Source organism: Neophocaena asiaeorientalis, unplaced genomic scaffold (assembly GCF_003031525.2).
Source record: "Neophocaena asiaeorientalis asiaeorientalis breed wild unplaced genomic scaffold, Neophocaena_asiaeorientalis_V1.1 scaffold889, whole genome shotgun sequence".
Lineage (NCBI taxonomy): Eukaryota > Metazoa > Chordata > Mammalia > Artiodactyla > Phocoenidae > Neophocaena > Neophocaena asiaeorientalis.
In genome coordinates, this window is record NW_020171798.1 from 90,719 (window position 1) to 104,834 (window position 14,116).

Here is a 14,116-nt window from a genome sequence, read left to right on the forward strand (position 1 = left end):
GATATGGGAGAAATTATTCAAATAAAATGACTAGAATTTATATTCATTGTAGGGTGGTGAAATTATAGATGTTTTGAGTACCAGTTTTCCTAGACTGTGTAACATTAAATATGTAATAAATAATTTAAAACTTTCCTAGAAATATCTAATATTTAAGAAAGTAGGCAGCTCTAAGAAACAAAAGTGCTTTTACAAATTATATAGCAACATCATGAAAGTAATTAAGTTGCTACTGTATTAGGGTGGGAGGTACCTATAGCATTATTTTGAGTTATCCCGTTAACGTCTTAAGCAACATAACATCACAAAGGAATGGGAATAGTTCAAGGGAACTTTGGTGACTTAGTCTATGTCTGACACGTTCTGGTTCCACGTATTCCAGAATTTTCTCTATCTCTGCATGTAAAAATGTAGAGATATGTGTATATATATATATATATATATATGTAGGTACATGTATATTTAAAACTCAAAAATACATATTTAAAATTATTTTCAGGATATGTTGGGATCAGAGAACAAAATGAATAGATATTGCCTCCTAGTCCCATTCTCTGCTCTGGTGTTTATTGAGTCTTTGGTTTTGTTTTTTTTTTTTGGTATCTTGAATACAATTTTTTTTTAATTAAAAAATTTTTTTATTGGGGTATAGTTGTTTTACAATGTTGTGTTAGTTTCTACTATACAGCAAAGTGGAGTTCCCTGTGCTATACAGCAGGTTCTTCTTAGTTAACTATTTGATACATAGTAGTGTATATATGTCAATCCCAATTTATCCCACACCCCGCCCCCCGGAATACAATTCTTAGCATAGATGAGAACAAGGCTAGGAGCTGCTAGCCTTCCTTTGGTTATATTTTTCTTTCCCCTCCTAATAATATTAGTTCTCAGTACACAGAGTTCAGTATAACCTTGGTCACAATTGGTAACATCTGAAGCTAGGTCTGCTAATGTGTGAGCAAAGATAGATTACTCTGACAGAAGTGAGAAGCTGGCCAAGATCCAAAAAGCTAAACCAGGGAAGTGCCCTATGAGTAACTTTCAGACATAAGGTGTATTTAGATCCTGGATACCCAAGACAAGTTTAGAAAAGGGCGCAAAACTATTGAGTACCTAAAAGCGTAAGGTTTTGAGCTCCTTCCTTTATGGGAATGACTTGAGAGCTTTCAAGTGGTGGCTGGAAATGGCCGGGGGAGAGAGGAGTGCGTCTGTGTATTCCCTGTGGATAACCTTGTCCAAAGCCAGTTCTACATTCTCCTATGTGAGCCAACAAATTCCTTATTTTGCTGCACACATTTTGGCTTGAGTTGTTTTTCTCTTGCTGCCCAAACCATTATAACTGATGGTTATGAAAACTGATGCAATGACCTTTCAATGTGCAGGGGAGACACTTTTACAAAGGCAGTGGAGGAAGGGGCTTTGAAGTACAGTAATGTGAGAGGAAATCTAATAGATGCTCGTTGCATCCACTTACAGTCTCTGTTAGCAAGCTTCAGGCTGCTTGAGAAGCCTGAAGGCCCCCCTAATATGCTTCTGGTTACAGAATTAATTCTGGTACAATTAATTCAGGTGGAAGAAGAGAAAGCCAAGGATACTGAGACCCAAAAAAAAAAAGAAAAAAAAACAGCAAGAGTGCTTCTGTTATTGTTTTCTGAGCTCAACTCTTAAAGGTGATATGAGAGTGATCTTAGAAAAGCAGGCTAACCAGTTGACAGACTGTTCCTAAAGGCAGGGGGAACTGGGAACCTCCAAGGTAAAGGAGGGGAATCTCCTGGACAAACTCACAGCTGTCCTCGACAAGGCGACCTCAGTGACCCTACGCTCAGAGCACGGTCTGTTGGTCAGTCTGAACCATTTCTTAAGCATCTGAAAATCCACACACATCATAATTCCCTGATTTTCTCATGTATCACAACAATTGAAGGCTAGTGTATTTACAGATCAGGGATTTAGATATAATCTTATTCATTAAAATTATTTAATAATGGACGTTAATTCATTGATCTCTGACAGAGAAACCCTCCCAGAATGGTCCCAGAGCAGAAGTAGCACTTAGACCTTTATTTTCTACCTGAAGAAATGAAAGCCAACAGAGACTTCATGATTTGTTCATGGTCAAGTAGCTCTGCAGAGGCAGAGTTGGGACGCCCTTGTGAGACCTCTGACTTATAGCCCACTGCTGTTTCAAATGCATTACTATGGCCCCAGCCACACTTGTCTTATTTTTCATCTGTGTAGTAAGACGAACAAGTTCATACAGAGATGTGATCTTCCAACCAGCAGGTGGCAATCTACTGAGAAATCTCAAAAACGTATTTGGTCCTGCTCTAGGTTGATAGCTTGTTACTCTGATTATTTCCCATGGATAGCAGATGCAGCCTGTGGTTGGCCCCATCCTCTCTCCAGCTATGCTATCAGACATCATAAGATGCTTGGGATGGTAAAAGCAACACCTCATCAAATAAAGAGTGAGGATAGCTGTGATATAATAATAGTTATTAACTTCGTGGGCAATCGTTTTAAAATTTAAATTTTTCTGGTTAAATGTGAGTGAACATAAAAAGCCGTTCTATCCTAAACTTAGCTGTTGATGTCTTAGATGTGTTTTTCGGTCCATTTCCTGCACAAGTAAATGAAGTATGTGAAGTATAATTTGTTATATGAAGCAAAGGATTCTCTAACAGAGATTAATATGAATATTAATTCTCACTGCACAATATTGATGATGTACATGCAAAACCTAGATGATAATATGCTTTCAAAATACATCCTTGAAGTCTTTGAAATTATTTTTTTCAAATGCTGCTGTCCCAAGACTGAAATATAAAGACTATTAGGAAAATTGTGGGTTTCACTAGATGAAAAGTTTTCTATGTGACCAAAATTAAAAATCATGATTTCTTTCCTGATTCATGTAAACACACTGTATTTTAACTGGGTCTGCCGTCACAAAGTACTGCCAACTGGGTGGCTTAAATACAACAGAAATGTATTGTCTTACAGTTCTGGAGGCTAGAAGTCCAAAATCAAGGTGTAGGCAGGGACATGCTCCCTTTGAAACCTTTTGGGGAGACCCTTCCTTGGCTCTTCTAGCTTCTGGTATTCACCATCAATCTTTGTTGTTCCTCGTCTTGTCGATACATCACTCCCATCACTGCCTCTGTGGTCATGTGACATTCTCCCTGTGCGTCTGTTTCTGTGTCTCTTCTCCTTTTTCTTTTAAAGACACCAGTCATGTTGGATTAAGGGACCACCCTACTTCATCATGATCACATCTTAACTAATTATATCTGCAATGACCCTATTTCCCAATAAAGTTACATTCTGAGGTACTGGGGTGGGGTGGGACTTCAACGTATCTTTTGGGGGGGACACAATTCAACTCATACACATCTTAATGAAATTAAAATTCATGATTTTTTTCCTTATCTATGTAAACATTCTCCATTTGTCCTCCTAGAACCATTCTCTATGCGTCTTGCCCTGTCGTGTATCCCAGGAGGCAGGCCTCTGTGGTCTGTCTGCCTTTGGGCTTCCTGTTGGCCTTGGGTTTGGCCAATGGGAGGCACCAGCAGGAGATCAGAGGGCAGGAGAGTGAGAGGTCGGGTATTTATCTTCCCTGTTCCCTGCCTGTGTCACCGCAGTGCTGGCAGTGCGTGCATTTCTCACAGCTGCTGTCAGGTAACCCTACTTCCAGGGCTCTAGCTACCTCTGGCCTGTGGCACCCTCCCCTTGACCTTTCAGATCCATGGGTCAGGATGCTTTGCCTTCCCCTTGTTAAACCCGCCCCCATCTCTATACATGGTCCCTCATTCAGTCCCATTAATATCACATTGTGAGTATACCATCTGTTGCCTGCTTAGACCCTGATTGATACAGTAACCAAAATACGTTGCCTTGGGAAAATGTAAATGTTATGGTGGACAATCCTGTCCTTTGGGAAATTATAATTCTTTATTCCATAGTAATTCTCCTTAATCCATGTGGTATTCTAATGGCAATTTTCTATTTCCCTCATTTCTATCTTTATTAATTTGTGTTCTTCTATAAGAAAGAGTTGCTCCTTCTCTGCTATTTATTTATTCAGTTATTTATATTAGTTTAATCTTAATTTTAATTTTTGGATTATAATCCAACATTATCATTATTTATTTTATTGCTTAATTTATTCCAGCTTTAGCCATTGAGCGCTCTTCCAAGTTGACTTTTGTGTTCTTTTTAATATGCCACCATCCTTTTTAGTACTTCCTTACTTTCTAGCACCTTCAGGTGCTCTAGGCTCATCTGGTATTTTCTCGGCCCCAATCGCTCCTGTAAAGAGCCCTGTTTCCTTTTATTGGAGAATGGTACTTAGAAACCAGGATGTTGGAACCAGGTGTGCTCATTGCCACTAGGGTGTCACTACTTCTAGGTCCTCTCAGGGGCCAAGCCAAGAAACATTTGTATTTATACTAACCCATGTATATATATGAATTATTGTAAACATATACATATATACACACATACACATATATGTATTTATTTCTATATCTATTTGTGTGTATGTATGTGTATATTTGTATGTATGTATGAGTTTGAATTGGAAGGCAGTGGAGTAAAGAAGTAGATACTCCCTCAAATTTGTTCTAGTGAGGGTAGCCAAACTTTTAACATGGGAGACAATTTTAATATCCAATAAAACAGTATTAAAAGCATGAAAACATATTAAGGAAAAAAGAGGGATGTTCCTACAAAAGGAATAAATAGAGCAAGAAGATATAATCGTCATGAATATATATGCAGCTAACAAAATACCCTCAAAGTATAAAAGGCAATTGATAGTGTGGGGGGAAAAATATATAAATCAATACATAGAGTTAGAGGTTTTAAAATTATTATCTCAGAAATTTATAAAAAAACAAGCAGACTAAAAGTAAGAAAGATATAAATCAGAATAATGCAAGTAAGAACCAAAATATCAGATGCTGTAAAATTACTACAAACCTAGTGGTATAAAACAACACAACTGAATTCTGTTACAGTTCTGGAGTCCAGAGATCCAAAATAAGTCTTAGGAGGTTGAAGTCAAGATGTCTTTAACCTGTTCCTCCTCGAGACTCCAGGGAAGATTCAGTTCCCTGTCTCCTCCAGCTTCTTTCTAGAGTTGCTGGCATTCCTTGGCTTGTGGCAGCATCACTACGATCTCTGCTTTCATCATCACTGCCCTCTCCTTTTCTGTACTCAAATCTCCCTCTTATAAGGACACTTCTGATTGCATCCAGGGCCCACCTGGATAATCCAGGATAAACTCCCCATTTCAAAGTCCTTAACTTAATCACATCTGCAAAGTCCCTTTTTTCATGTAAGATAATATTCACAGGTTCTGGGGATTAGGACACGGATATCTTTAGGGGCCACTATTCAGCCTAACTTAGATACATAATTAGAATTTGTTACCTAGCAAAGAATACACACTTTTCCCAAGTACACATATAATATATACATACTGAACACATACTAGGTCATGAGAGAAACCTCAGTAGATTCCAAAGAACAAATATCATATAAATCTTGTGCTCTGACTACTATGAAAAATGGTTGGAGGGCTTCCCTGGTGGTGCAGTGATTAAGAATCCACCTGCCAATGCAGGGGACGTGGGTTCGAGTCCTGCCGAGAAGATCCCACGTGCCATGGAGCAACTAAGCCCATGTGCCACAACTACTGAGCCTGAGCTCTAGAGCCAGTGAGCCACAACTACTGAAGCTCGCCCGCCTAGAGCCCGTGCTCTGCAACAAGAGAAGCCACTGTCATGAGAAGCCCGTGCACCGCATTGAAGAGTAGCCCCTGCTCGCTGCAGGTAGAAAAAGCCCGTGCACAGCAAGGAAGACCCAATGCAGCCAAAAATAAATAAATAAAATAAAAATTAAAAAGAAAAAACAGAAATCAGTAACAACAGGATATCTAAAACAAACAAACGTATGTCTAGAAACTAAATAACATATTACCTATAACCTGGTAAGAAGAAAAATAGGGAAATTCTGAGATACTAGAATTGAAAAACAATGGCAACAGCATATGTCAAAAATTTTGAGGGACACATCTAAAGCAATAGTTAGAATGGTGCTGTCTGATAAAAACTTTCTGTGGTAATGGGGTGTGTGCAATGTTTTAGGCATTTTTTAAAAGGGGGATTAATAATTATAAGGAATATGGAAACAGGTAGTTATTGCTGGAATAACAGCAAAGGCTGAGAGTTCATTTTTTCTTCTCTCCCTCCCTCCCTTCATTCTTCCTTCCTTTCTTAATAATTTCTTATCCATCGTTTTCAATGTTCTCTCCTTTTGGAATATCTATTCACCAGACATTAAACCTGCTGGATTGATCTTCTTATTTTCTTCTGTCTTCTCTCTTATTGTTCATTTCCATGCATTCCTCTTTCCCTAGACTCAAGCCCAGAAACTTTCTGATTCAATTCTCCAGGGAATAACAGTCTAGTCTTCTGTGGGGGATGAGGAGGGAGCAGTTCCTTGGCTGCATGGACTAGAGAAAGGACATCATTATCTGAGCCCTCTTTAACAAATTTTCGAACGATCTCCCATCCTCCCAACCTCGAAATTACCAGGTGCCTCCAATTTCTAAGCTTTTGGATGGACTGGGGAAGAGTGGAGGTGTGGAGAGGCAGTTCAGTGGAGAAGATTAGCTTGTTTATCATTTTGTATCCTTTTCAGACATGTGGGTTTCAGTCAGCTAAGAGAGTTTCACTCTCCTGCAGTTTCCTTTTATATCTGTTGTCTTCTATTTCTTCTTCTGTAATGTTTGTGTCCTCCCAAAATTCACATGTTGAAGCTCTAACCCTCAATGTGATGGTGTTTGGAGGTGGGGCCTTTGGCATATACTTACGTTCAAGATGAGGTCATGAGAGAGGGCCCCCATGATGGGATTAGTGTTCTTCTAAGAACAGGAAGAGTCACCAGAGCTCTCTCTCTGCCCTGTGAGGATGCAGAGAGAAGGAGGCCATCTGCAAGCCAGGAAGAGAGCCCTCACCTGGAATGGAATTGGCTGGCACCTTGATCTTAGACTTCCCAGCCTAGAACTGTGAGAAATAAATGTATGATGTTTAAGCCCCTCAGTCTATGGTATTTTGTTATAGAATCCAGAGCTAAGACATTATTTTAATGTTATTTTAGTTAGATTCCTATACTGTCATTTTACTACTCTTTAGTCATTTAGAACTTTGAACCACATCAGAACACATATTTGCTTTTTATTTAAAATTCAGTTTCTCTTTTTTTAACAAATGAGATCATATATGATGCTTTATAATCCCCCTTTTTTAAACTACAGTAAAAAGATTTTTTTTACTACAGTTAAAAGATTTTTAATTTGTGGCCAACCAGCCAGGGGACCTACCCTCTTCATCCCTTCATCAGCACCTGCTGGTAGAGCAGGAAAACAAGCATGGTTACCACACCTGCCGCAGGAGGATGGAGACTGCAAGGGGCTGTAAGTCCTAAGTAAGGTGAGATGTGAACACAGGATGAACCACTGCCCAGGTGCCACTATTGGGAAAGGACATGAGGTGTGTGGTCTAGGGCAGATGCCTTTTTACTCTGAAATTGCTGGAGCAAAACGTTATGCATATCCAGACTCTGTCTATGGGTAAGACATCATAATGACTGTGTACTGAGATGGACTAGCCACCGACATAAGGATATAATTCTATCTGCCTTTATGAACTCACCAGTACTGCCCCCAACACCCACTGCGTATTCCTATGGCCACCCTGGGGGCTGAATACACCCCTCAGTGGCCGGCTGTGGACCAAGAAGAATGGTGGAAGGAGCTGGGAAACGGGCACATCTGGGGAATATTTGACTTCACCCAAAGATCAAGGGCCCCATGGAAGGAGGCTAATTAGGAACCTGATATATCAGTATTTCCCCAGAAGTATTCGTGGAAGCTGTAATGATGGAAATATAATCCTGAAGCTTGGAGATTTGCTGAGCATCAGAGAAGGTTGGCTTTTTTCAGCCTACCTGACGTATCAGCCCTTTTAATTTCAGCTGTGCTTTCAGGTGGAAAGCAGAGAAGCTTTTGCTTTTGCTCCCCAAGGAAGATCATGTTGTAATCAGCTGGAACTTCTGTGTGAGGATTAAGAAAAGGGGTAAAGAGAATTCTGGAAATGCGAGGGTAGGACAGTCTCTGTCTGAGGCACATAGTCAAATCTTATTTTGCAACAAATTAGGGCGTTTTCAATGGTCTCAGAAATGTTTGAGAAATTTTTACCAGAAAAAAAGGGAAGCATATTTTAATTTATTTTTTGCTTTGTTTTAATTTTTGTTTCCTTTTTTTAACTTATTTTTAATTCACTTTGATTTTAAAATAAATACGAGGAGGGGGAGAGGATGTGAAATCACACGATGCACTGTTACTGGCCTTGTCTGGAAGCACAGCTGTGTTTCTGGGTCTGACACCTGAGGGGCCTGTTTCCTGTCCCTCCCCTGCCATTCCTCTCTTGGTTAGGTGACCTTCCTTTCTCCACACTGAGGAGGAAGCTGACCCCTCCTGCTACTTTCAGGGACTCGGTGTTGGACCCCTGAATTCTGGTGTGATTGCCTTGGTGGGAAGTGGGTAAGGCCCGGGGCAAGGAAAGTCTTCTGTTGGGACAGGGGATGTTCCCAGGGTCAGTCACACTCGGGCAGGAAATACCTAGCAAGTTGGCTATCGGGAGGGAGAGGGAGCCCCTTCCTCTCTCGGGGCCTTGTCTCTTGAGCTTAGTCTCTAAGGAGTCTAGAGGGGTAAGATGGTCATTGCCGCTTGGAGCCTGGACAGGAAGGAGGTGGGGGGAAGCCCTGGGGGATGCTGCAGGGCTCTCCTGGGGCTTTGGGGCACTGAGCGATGTTACCTAGCAGCTAGTGAAAAAAAAGAAAACAGGGTTTTGAGAGATCTAATTCCCTTTTGTAATCAGTAAAGTCTGCTTCCACACCACTATGTAGATTAGTCAGGTCTCTTCAGAGAAACAGAACCAATGGATAGATAGATATTTAGATAGATAGGTAAGTAGATATAAGAGATTTATTATAGGAACTGGCTCACATGACTATAGAGGCCGAGAGGTCTCACTGCCTGCTGTCTGTGAGCTAGAGAGTCACGCAAGCTGCTGTGATTCGGTCCTAGTCCAAAGGCCCGAGAACTGGGGAGCTGATGGTGTAAAGCCCTATCTGAACCCCACAGTCAGAGAACCAGGGGCACCGATGCCTGAGGGCAGGTAAAGGTAGATGTCTCACCTCAAGCAGAGAGAGAATGAATTCATTCTTCCTCCACTTTTTGTGCTCTTGGGGCCCTCAGCGGCCTGGCGGGTGCCCACCCACACTGGGGAGGGGGTCTACGCATTCAAGTGCTCATCCTTCCTGGAGATACCCTCATGGACACACCCAGAGAGCGTGTTTTACCAGCGATGTGGGCATCCCTTAGCCTGGTCAAGCTGACACCTAAAATCAACCATCATAACCGCAAACTAGTATCGGCTGAGCCGTGGAGGAGAAGCGACAGGTGTGGTTTTCTTGGGCTGGATTTGCAAAGGGGAGGGCAGTGCCCCCGCTCCTACCACCCCCAGGTTGTGCGGCAGGGCAGTGACGAGCGGGATCCCATGGAGAAAGTGAACGTCCTTGGACCTGGGCTGTGAGGTCAGCCATCCTTCCCCACACAAGTCACATTTCATTTCTGGGAGCCAGTGGGTTTCCCTTACCACTTAGCACACTCCCTCTCCTGCCCCACTGGCCTTGGAACTCCAGGAAAGCAAGGATCCTATCTTGTTTGGCTAGTATGTCCACGGCAACACGGAACTCAGAATCTGACATACAGTGGCTTCTCAATAAATAGCATTTAAATAAACGTGCCGCAGTGTTAGCGTTCCACCTAGGACTTCTGTATGGAGAATGACCCATGTCCTCAAGGCGTTCCGATGATGGCACGCAATGACTCATTCACTCTTAGGTGACCGAGACAACTCTGTTAGTATTCTCTTTGGAGAGGTCATTTCAGCCAAATCCTTGACTTTTTTTTTTTTTTTTTTTGCGGTACTTGGGTCTCTCACTGTTGTGGCCTCTCCTGTTGCGGAGCACAGGCTCCGGACGCGCAGGCTCAGCGGCCACGGCTCACGGGTCCAGCCGCTCCGTGGCATGTGGGATCCTCCCGGACCGGGTCACGAACCTGTGTCGCCTGCATCGGCAGGCGGACTCTCAACCGCTGTGCCACCAGGGAAGCCCTAAATCCTTGACTTTTATCTGAGACTCTGCCTAGAGACGATTATGTTGGTGACGTGGTACTTTGGAATGTTTCTGTCCTAGACTTTTTTTAATTGAAAAATTAACATTTGCGTATGGTTAAAAAAGTCCAACAACAGGGTAAACCATGAAAAGGGTCATCTTCCCAGGCCAGATGTTTAGGCAGATACTAACTTCTTGGACACACTTCTGTGAATTTTCTATGTAAATGTAAACACACACGTACATATTTATATGGGCATATTTACAGGTATGCACATGTGTTTAATACAACTGGGAGGATATTATGTATAACTTGTTTCCAATTTGCTTTTGTCATTCAAAATATATCTTGAAGATTTTCCCTATTGCAACATGTAAATTGACTCTATTCCTTTCTTTAAAAAAAGTGTATTAATACTTGCACGTGATATAAGTATGAACCATACATAAGGCTTTATAATGGAAGGGAATCGTCTGTCTCATCTTCTCACTTCTAGCCCTGACGCCTTCAAGGCAACCTCTTAGAGTAGCTCCTGTGTTTATTTTTTCTGGTAAACTGCACCGCATTATAAACAACACGTTTATACTCCTTAATTTATCGACTTAAAATATTATCTATTGACACTCTGCTATGATGGATGATGAATACCATTAACTAATATGCTTATGTCTCCAACAATTCTAGACGTTATCTATGTTATCAATTAATTTTCTCATAAGATAGATGAGCATTTTGCACTTACTCCACCCCAAGTCTTCCCAATTTTGTACTGTCTCTATTTACAGTCCCCCCTCTGGTCACCTCTGCAGCCTCAAACACCACACTTAACTTTATTTCTCTTTGCATTGAACATAGGAAGCATCTTCTGACTTTGAAATATAAGAACATGAGCAAATCTACCCTTCTCTCTACTTATCTCCTCTGCAACAACATTCCCCTTTTTCAAAGTCTCTCAGCTCCCCCTTTATTTCGCCATTGTCAAGGTGGATTCCATTCTCATTCTATTCTGTAACCATAATGACGTCTTCTTCCGTGATTTGCTGGTACATGCAGGTCATATATTGATTTGAACTCTTTCAGCAGCGAGTGACGGAAAGCTCAACCCAAAGCAAACGAAACAGGAAAGGAAGTTTGCTCACGTTAACAGTAAACTCTAGGGGGAAATGCGGTCTTAATGCAAAGCTTCATTTAAAAGTGTTATCAGGACCCAGTTTCTCTCTCTTCACCTCTTAAATTCTCTCCCGTCAAGAAGGCAAGATGTTGGCAGCTTTCACTTTCTCAAGTTCAAATCCAGTAAATTCAGGGGAAAGGAGAGAGTTTCTTCCCGGTCATCCTGATTGGAATATTGTGTTCTCGTGCCCATCCCTGAACCCATTGCTGGGACCGGGGGGCTTTGGGTGTGCTGATTATCTAAGCCTCACCTCTGGAACCAGGCCTGGAGCTCCACCCAAGGCACAGAAGGGGTTCCCCCAAAGGAAATCAGGGTACTGTTACCAAAAGAAAGGGGGAAAGGATGCTAGGCACCAAAAATAACAAATACCCACCCTAGACCACAAACTCTTCAGGGTTCCGTTTATATAAACTTGTGAACTGACTGAGTGCAGGACACAAAGAGTGGTGGTTTCTGTGATCTAACGGCGGTGCAATAAATGTTTAAAAATGTCATCAGCCAAACAAAACACATCTGGAGGCCTAATGTTGCTTGAGAGCCACCAGTTTGCTTACTGGTCTGTATGTTAATTCTGAGAAAAAAGTGTGCATAGTGTTTATATTATTATAGCTATGTAAACAGTTTTTATGGCAGAGAGAATTAATGTTTTCAAATTCTCTAGGATTCCTGTCGTGCCTCCTGCGGCACTCAGAGAACGTTCTTGGTATCAAGTTGCAAAGATTCTCCCCCTTTACTCTCCCCCATCACTCAGAATCCAGCTGTGCTGTAGTTTGCTGCATACTTGCCCCAGACTTTGAATGGCAGATACGGTTGCCTACGCCCCTGACATTCCCTCGTTCTCGCCTGCTCCGATCTTTTCTTTGTTTCTCTTGGTTGTTGTCACTGAGGTTGCAGTTCTTCTTAAATGTCTTGTGATGTCTTATGATCTGTATTTTTACCTGAGAGAGGAGTCTGAAGTTAACAGGAGCTCTGTGAATCTTGGTGGGATTCGTCAACACACCTGTTCACTTTAAGTGAACAGGCAGGGAGCTTTCTGTTACAATGTCTGGTTTATATAAAGAACAAGAGGGTCTTTGTTCTTGGATATTGACATCCACTCTAGCTATCCTGACAGTTCATTAGACACTTTAGATAAGAACTGATTACACAGCTCATTAAATAGCTCAGATGTTTCAATAAGACCCTGACCCCCACCTTAATCTTTATTTTTAAAATTTATTCATTCATTTTATTTATTTATGCATCCATTCATTTATTTATTCATTTTAATTTATTCATTATTCATTTTATAGTCTGTAGGTAGGGGAGGGTATAGAAACTTTTAACTTCCATATTCAGACCTTTAATTTTTTTTTTTTTTTTTTTTCAAGTACGCGGGCCTCTCATTGTTGTGGCCTCTACCGTTGCGGAGCACAGGCTCCGGACGCGCAGGCTCAGCGGCCACGGCTCACGGGCCCAGCCGCTCCGCGGCATGTGGGATCTTCCCAGACCGGGGCACGAACCCGTGTCCCCTGCATTGGCAGGTGGACTCTCAACCACTGCACCACCAGGGAAGCCCCCAGACCTTCAATTTTATCCCACATTTTCAGACCTACTCTTTAGTTCCACTGTACCTGCTGCCTGGGCCAAGAGCTTCCATGAGGTGCCACTCAGTATGCTGGCTTTCTGGGTTTTATTTTTTTTCCTTTTTATTAATTAGTAATATTTCATCTGCTTTTTTTTCTACAGAAATTTGTTGAGTTTTCTTGTATATTAGTGGCCTTCCTATTCTCTTTAGTGTCGTGAATTTAAGCCTTTGAAAGGATTCCATTACTATTATTTTCACGGTTTATTAGAAAGGCGACGACATAAATACGTGTGCTCCATTAGTACACCATATTAAACTGGAAGGCTCTACATCCTTTTTTTTCCCAAGTAATTTTTAAATTTTGCACACATTGAAGTTCACTCTTTGTGTCGTACAGTTTTAAGGATTTTGACAAATGCATAATGTCGTGTATTCAAAATTACAGTATTATACAGAAGAGTTTCACCACCCTAAAATCCCTTAGACTTCAATCTATTCACTACCCTCTGACCCCAACCCCCATAGGACCCCTGGCAAACACTGATCATTTTATTATCTCTGTAGTTTCTTTTTTCCAGAATATAATATAATTGGGATCATACAGTAGATAGTCCTTTCAGACTGGCCTTTTTCACTTAGCAATATGCATTTAAGGCTCCTCCATGTCTTTTTGAGGTTTGACAGCTCCTTTCTTTTTGTTGTTGAATAACATTCCATTGTATGGGTGTATCACAGTTTGTTTATCCATTCGCATATTAAAGGACACACTGTGCTTCCAGTTTTTAGTGACTATGAATGACCCATTCTGCATCCCTATTAGTAAGGAATGAGAGTTTCTGTTGTTCTGCATTCTTGTCGGTATTCAGTATCATCAGCTTTTTTAGATTTTAGCCACTTGAAGAGGTGTGTGTTGGTATCTCATTGTTGCTTAATTTGCAATTCTCTAATGAGAAATTATATTGAACATCTTTTCATATATTACCTATTATCTGTATATCTTCTTAGATGAGGTGTCTGTTCAGATATTTTGCCCATGTTTTTGCCAACTAGATAGTTAAAAAAAAAAACACATCTTTTTTTTTTTCTATTGCTGCATAGTATCCAACTGTATGGCTATTTTCTTATATAT